This window comes from Taudactylus pleione, unplaced genomic scaffold (assembly GCF_031769625.1).
Source record: "Taudactylus pleione unplaced genomic scaffold, aTauple2 ptg000967l, whole genome shotgun sequence".
Lineage (NCBI taxonomy): Eukaryota > Metazoa > Chordata > Amphibia > Anura > Myobatrachidae > Taudactylus > Taudactylus pleione.
In genome coordinates, this window is record NW_028285368.1 from 5837501 (window position 1) to 5842500 (window position 5000).

Genomic DNA, 5000 nt, shown 5'->3' on the forward strand with positions numbered 1-5000 from the left:
TACTTGGATGGGAGACCACCTGGAAATACCAGGTGCTGTAGGTAAATTTATACAGCCAAAAAATTCTTTTCTATTACATTTTACATTTAATTTTTTCAACTTATCAATGAATTTACTTGAGTTAAGAAGTAAAAGAGGTCTAAAGTTAATGTTTTTGGGCACCTACAGCCAAACCACACTGGACATGCCCAATCTCATCTGATCTTGGAAGCTATGCAGTGTTGGGCCTGGTTAGTACTTGGTTGGGAGACCACCTGGGAATACCAGATGCTGTAGGTATTTTTATGCCGCCATAACAATCTTTTCTATTACATTTTACATTTAATTTTTTCAACTTATCAATGAATTTTCTTGAGTAAAGAAGGAAAAGAGGTCTAAAGTTAATGTATTTGAGCACCTACAGCCAATCCACACTGGACATGCCCAATCTCGTATGATCTTGGAAACTATGCAGTGTTGGGCCTGGTTAGTACTTGGATGGGAGACCACCTGGGAATACCAGGTGCTGTAGGTAATTTTATACAGCCAAAACATTCTTTTCTATTACATTTTACATTTAATTTTTTCAACTTATCAATGAATTTACTTGAGTTAAGAAGTAAAAGAGGTCTAAAGTTAATGTTTTTGGGCACCTACAGCAAAACCACACTGGACATGCCCAATCTCGTCTGATCTTGGAAGCTATGCAGTGTTTGGCCTGGTTAGTACTTGGATGGGAGACCACCTGGGAAAACCAGGTGCAGTAGGTAATTTTATACTGCCATAACATTCTTTTCTATTACATTTTACATTTAATTTTTTCAACTTGTCAATGAATTTACTTGAGTTAATAAGTAAAAGAGGTCTAAAGTTAAGATTTTTGAGCACCTACAGCCAAACCATACAGGACATGGCCAATGTCATCTTATCTTGGAAGCTATGCAGTGTTGGGCATAGTTAGTATGTGGATGGGAGACATCCTGGGAATACCAGGTGCTGTAGGTACTTTTATACTGCCATAACATTCTTTTCTATTACATTTTACATTTAATTTTTTCAATTTATCAATGAATTTACTTGAGTTAAGAAGTAAAAGATGTCTAAAGTTAATGTTTTTGAGCACCTACAGCCAAACCACACTGGACATGCCCAATCTAGTCTGATCTTGGAAGCTATGCAGTGTTGGGCCTGCTTAGTACTTGGATGGGAGACCACCTGGAAATACCAGGTGCTGTAGGTAATTTTATACTGCCATAACATTCTTTTCTATTAAATTTTACATTTAATTTTTTCAACTTATCAATGAATTTACTTGAGTTCAGAAGTAATAGAGGTCTAAAGTTAAGGTTTTTGAGCACCTACAGCCAAACCACACTGGACATGCCCAATCTCATCTGACCTTGGAAGCTATGCAGTGTTGGGCCTGGTTAGTACTTGGATGGGAGACCACCTGGGAATACCAGGACCTGTAGGTAATTTTATACTGCCATAACATTCTTTTCTATTACATTTTACATTTCATTTTTCAACTTATGATTGAATTTACATGAGTTAAGAAGTAAAAGAGGTCTAAAGTTAATTTTTTTGAGCAGCTACAGCCAAACCACACTGGACATGCCCAATCTCGTCTGATCTTGGAAGCTATGCAGTGTTGGGCCTGGTTAGTACTTGGATGGGAGACCACCTGGGAATACCAGGAGCTGTAGGTAATTTTATACTGCCATAACATTCTTTTCTATTACATTTTACATTTCATTTTTCAACTTATCATTGAATTTACATGAGTTAAGAAGTAAAAGAGGTCTAAAGTTAATGTTTTTGCGCACCTACAGCCAAACCACACTGGACATGCCCAATCTCATCTGATCTTGGAAGTTATGCAGTGTTGGGCCTGGTTAGTACTTGGATGGGAGACCACCTGGGAATACCAGGTGCTGAAGGTAATTTTATACTGCGATAACATTCTTTTCTATTACATTTTACATTTAATTTTTTCAACTTATCAATGAATTTACTTGAGTTATGAAGTAAAAGAGGTCTAAAGTTACAGTTTTTGAGCACCTACAGCCAAACCACACTGGACATGGCCAATGTCGTCTGATCTTGGAAGCTGTGCAGTGTTGGGCATGGTTATTATGTGGATGGGAGTCCACCTGGGAATACCAGGTGCTGTAGGTAATTTTATACTGCCATAACATTCTTTTCAATTACATTTTACATTTCATTTTTTCAACTTATCAATGAATTTACATGAGTTAAGAAGTAATAGACGTCTAAATTTAATTCTTTTGAGCACCTACAGCCAAACCACACTGGACATGCCCAATCTCGTCTGATCTTGGAAGCTATGCAGTGTTGGGCTTGGGTAGTACTTGGTTGGGAGACCGCCTGGGAATACCAGGTGCTGTAGGTATTTTTATGCAGCCATAACATTCTTTTCTATTACATTTTACATTTAATTTTTTCAACTTATCAATGAATTTACTTGAGTAATGAAGTAAAAGAGGTCTAAAGTTAATGTATTTGAGCACCTACAGTCAAACCACACTGGACATGCCCAATCTCGTCTGATCTTGGAAGCTATGCAGCGTTGGGCCTGGTTAGTACTTGGATGGGAGACCACCTGGGAATACCAGGTGCTGTAGGTAATTTTATACTGCCACAACATTCTTTTCAATTACATTTTACATTTCATTTTTTCAACTTATCAATGAATTTACATGAGTTAAGAAGTAATAGGCGTCTAAATTTAATGCTTTTGAGCACCTACAGCCAAACCACACTGGACATGCCCAATCTCGTCTGATTTTGGAAGCTATGCAGTGTTGGGCCTGGTTAGTACTTGGTTGGGAGACCACCTGGGAATACCAGGTGCTGTAGGTATTTTTATGCAGCCATAATATTCTTTTCTATTACATTTTACATTTAATTTTTTCAACTTATCAATGAATTTTCTTGAGTAAAGAAGTAAAAGAGGTCTAAAGTTAATGTATTTGAGCACCTACAGCCAATCCACACTGGACATGCCCAATCTCGTCTGATCTTGGAAACTATGCAGTGTTGGGCCTGGTTAGTACTTGGATGGGAGACCACCTGGGAATACCAGGTGCTGTAGGTAATTTTATACAGCCATAACCTTCTTTTCTATTACATTTTACATTAAATTTTTTCAACTTATCAATTAATTTACTTGAGTTAAGAAGTAAAAGAGTTCTAAAGTTAATGTTTTTGAGCACCTACAGCCAAACCACACTGGACATGCCCAATCTCGTCTGATCTTGGAAGCTATGCAGTGTTGGACAAAGTTAGTACTTGGATGGGAGACCACCTGGAAATACCAGGTGCTGTAGGTAATTTTATACTGCCATAACATTCTTTTCTATTACATTTTACATTTAATTTTTTCAACTTATCAATGAATTTACTTGGGTTAAGAAGTAATAGAGGTCTAAAGTTAATGTTTTTGAGCACCTACAGCCAAACCACACTGGACATGCCCAATCTCGTCAGGTCTTGGAAGCTATGCAGTGTCGGGCCTGGTTTGTACTTGGATGGGAGACCACCTGGAAATACCAGGGGCTGTAGGTAAATTTATACAGCCAAAACATTCTTTTCTATTACATTTTACATTTAATTTTTTCAACTTATCAATGAATTTACTTGAGTTAAGAAGTAAAAGAGGTCTAAAGTTAATGTTTTTGGGCACCTACAGCCAAACCACACTGGACATGCCCAATCTCGTCTGATCTTGGAAGCTATGCAGTGTTGGGCATGGTTAGTACTTGGATGGGAAACCACCTGTGAATACCAGGTGCTGTAGGTAATTTTATACTGCCATAACATTCTTTTCTATTACATTTTACATTTAATTTTTTCAACTTATCAATGAATTTACTTGAGTTAAGAAGTAATAGAGGTCTAAAGTTAATGTTTTTGAGCTCCTACAGCCAAACCACACTGGACATGGCCAATGTCATCTGATCTTGGAAGCTGTGCAGTGTTGGGCATGGTTATTATGTGGATGGGAGTCCACCTGGGAATACCAGGTGCTGTAGGTAATTTTATACTGCCATAACATTCTTTTCTGTTACATTTTACATTTCATTTTTTCAACTTATCAATGAATTTACATGAGTTAAGAAGTAATAGACGTCTAAATTTAATGCTTTGAGCACCTACAGCCAAACCACACTGGACATGCCCAATCTCATCTGATCTTGGAAGCTATGCAGTGTTGGGCCTGGTTAGTACTTGGTTGGGAGACCACCTGGGAATACCAGATGCTGTAGGTATTTTTATGCCGCCATAACAATCTTTTCTATTACATTTTACATTTAATTTTTTCAACTTATCAATGAATTTTCTTGAGTAAAGAAGGAAAAGAGGTCTAAAGTTAATGTATTTGAGCACCTACAGCCAATCCACACTGGACATGCCCAATCTCGTATGATCTTGGAAACTATGCAGTGTTTGGCCTGGTTAGTACTTGGATGGGAGACCACCTGGGAATACCAGGTGCTGTAGGTAATTTTATACAGCCAAAACATTCTTTTCTATTACATTTTACATTTAATTTTTTCAACTTATCAATGAATTTACTTGAGTTAAGAAGTAAAAGAGGTCTAAAGTTAATGTTTTTGGGCACCTACAGCAAAACCACACTGGACATGCCCAATCTCGTCTGATCTTGGAAGCTATGCAGTGTTTGGCCTGGTTAGTACTTGGATGGGAAACCACCTGGGAATACCAGGTGCTGTAGGTAATTTTATACTGCCATAACATTCTTTTCTGTTACATTTTACATTTAATTTTTTCAACTTATCAATGAATTTACTTGAGTTAATAAGTAATAGAGGTCTAAAGTTAATGTTTTTGAGCTCCTACAGCCAAACCACACTGGACATGCCCAATCTCGCCTGATCTTGGAAGCTATGCAGTGTTGGGCCTGGTTAGTACTGGGACGGGAGACCACCTGGGAATACCAGGTGCTGTAGGTAATTTTATATAGCAATAACATTCTT

The 5000-nt window shown here is 37.7% G+C and overlaps 1 non-coding gene and 18 pseudogenes across 1 annotated transcript; all 19 read left to right on the top strand.

Moving 5' to 3' along the window:
• LOC148456480 (5S ribosomal RNA) overlaps nucleotides 1-44 on the top strand; it is a 119-nt pseudogene extending 75 nt beyond the window's left edge.
• Nucleotides 45-160: 116 nt separating this feature from the next.
• On the top strand, nucleotides 161-279 carry LOC148456481 (5S ribosomal RNA; annotated as a pseudogene).
• Nucleotides 280-395: 116 nt separating this feature from the next.
• On the top strand, nucleotides 396-514 carry LOC148456482 (5S ribosomal RNA; annotated as a pseudogene).
• Nucleotides 515-630: 116 nt separating this feature from the next.
• On the top strand, nucleotides 631-749 carry LOC148456483 (5S ribosomal RNA; annotated as a pseudogene).
• A 351-nt stretch (nucleotides 750-1100) lies between these two features.
• LOC148456484 (5S ribosomal RNA) lies at nucleotides 1101-1219 on the top strand (annotated as a pseudogene).
• Nucleotides 1220-1335: 116 nt separating this feature from the next.
• On the top strand, nucleotides 1336-1454 carry LOC148456485 (5S ribosomal RNA; annotated as a pseudogene).
• Nucleotides 1455-1569: 115 nt separating this feature from the next.
• On the top strand, nucleotides 1570-1688 carry LOC148456486 (5S ribosomal RNA; annotated as a pseudogene).
• Nucleotides 1689-1803: 115 nt separating this feature from the next.
• LOC148456487 (5S ribosomal RNA) lies at nucleotides 1804-1922 on the top strand. Its single transcript, XR_015874027.1, has one exon. It is a non-coding gene; the product is annotated as a 5S ribosomal RNA (ribosomal RNA).
• A 351-nt stretch (nucleotides 1923-2273) lies between these two features.
• Nucleotides 2274-2392, top strand: LOC148456488 (5S ribosomal RNA; annotated as a pseudogene).
• A 116-nt stretch (nucleotides 2393-2508) lies between these two features.
• Nucleotides 2509-2627, top strand: LOC148456489 (5S ribosomal RNA; annotated as a pseudogene).
• A 116-nt stretch (nucleotides 2628-2743) lies between these two features.
• On the top strand, nucleotides 2744-2862 carry LOC148456490 (5S ribosomal RNA; annotated as a pseudogene).
• A 116-nt stretch (nucleotides 2863-2978) lies between these two features.
• LOC148456491 (5S ribosomal RNA) lies at nucleotides 2979-3097 on the top strand (annotated as a pseudogene).
• Nucleotides 3098-3213: 116 nt separating this feature from the next.
• Nucleotides 3214-3332, top strand: LOC148456492 (5S ribosomal RNA; annotated as a pseudogene).
• Nucleotides 3333-3448: 116 nt separating this feature from the next.
• On the top strand, nucleotides 3449-3567 carry LOC148456493 (5S ribosomal RNA; annotated as a pseudogene).
• A 116-nt stretch (nucleotides 3568-3683) lies between these two features.
• Nucleotides 3684-3802, top strand: LOC148456494 (5S ribosomal RNA; annotated as a pseudogene).
• A 350-nt stretch (nucleotides 3803-4152) lies between these two features.
• LOC148456495 (5S ribosomal RNA) lies at nucleotides 4153-4271 on the top strand (annotated as a pseudogene).
• A 116-nt stretch (nucleotides 4272-4387) lies between these two features.
• On the top strand, nucleotides 4388-4506 carry LOC148456496 (5S ribosomal RNA; annotated as a pseudogene).
• Nucleotides 4507-4622: 116 nt separating this feature from the next.
• LOC148456497 (5S ribosomal RNA) lies at nucleotides 4623-4741 on the top strand (annotated as a pseudogene).
• Nucleotides 4742-4857: 116 nt separating this feature from the next.
• On the top strand, nucleotides 4858-4976 carry LOC148456498 (5S ribosomal RNA; annotated as a pseudogene).
• The last annotated feature ends 24 nt before the right edge of the window (nucleotides 4977-5000 follow it).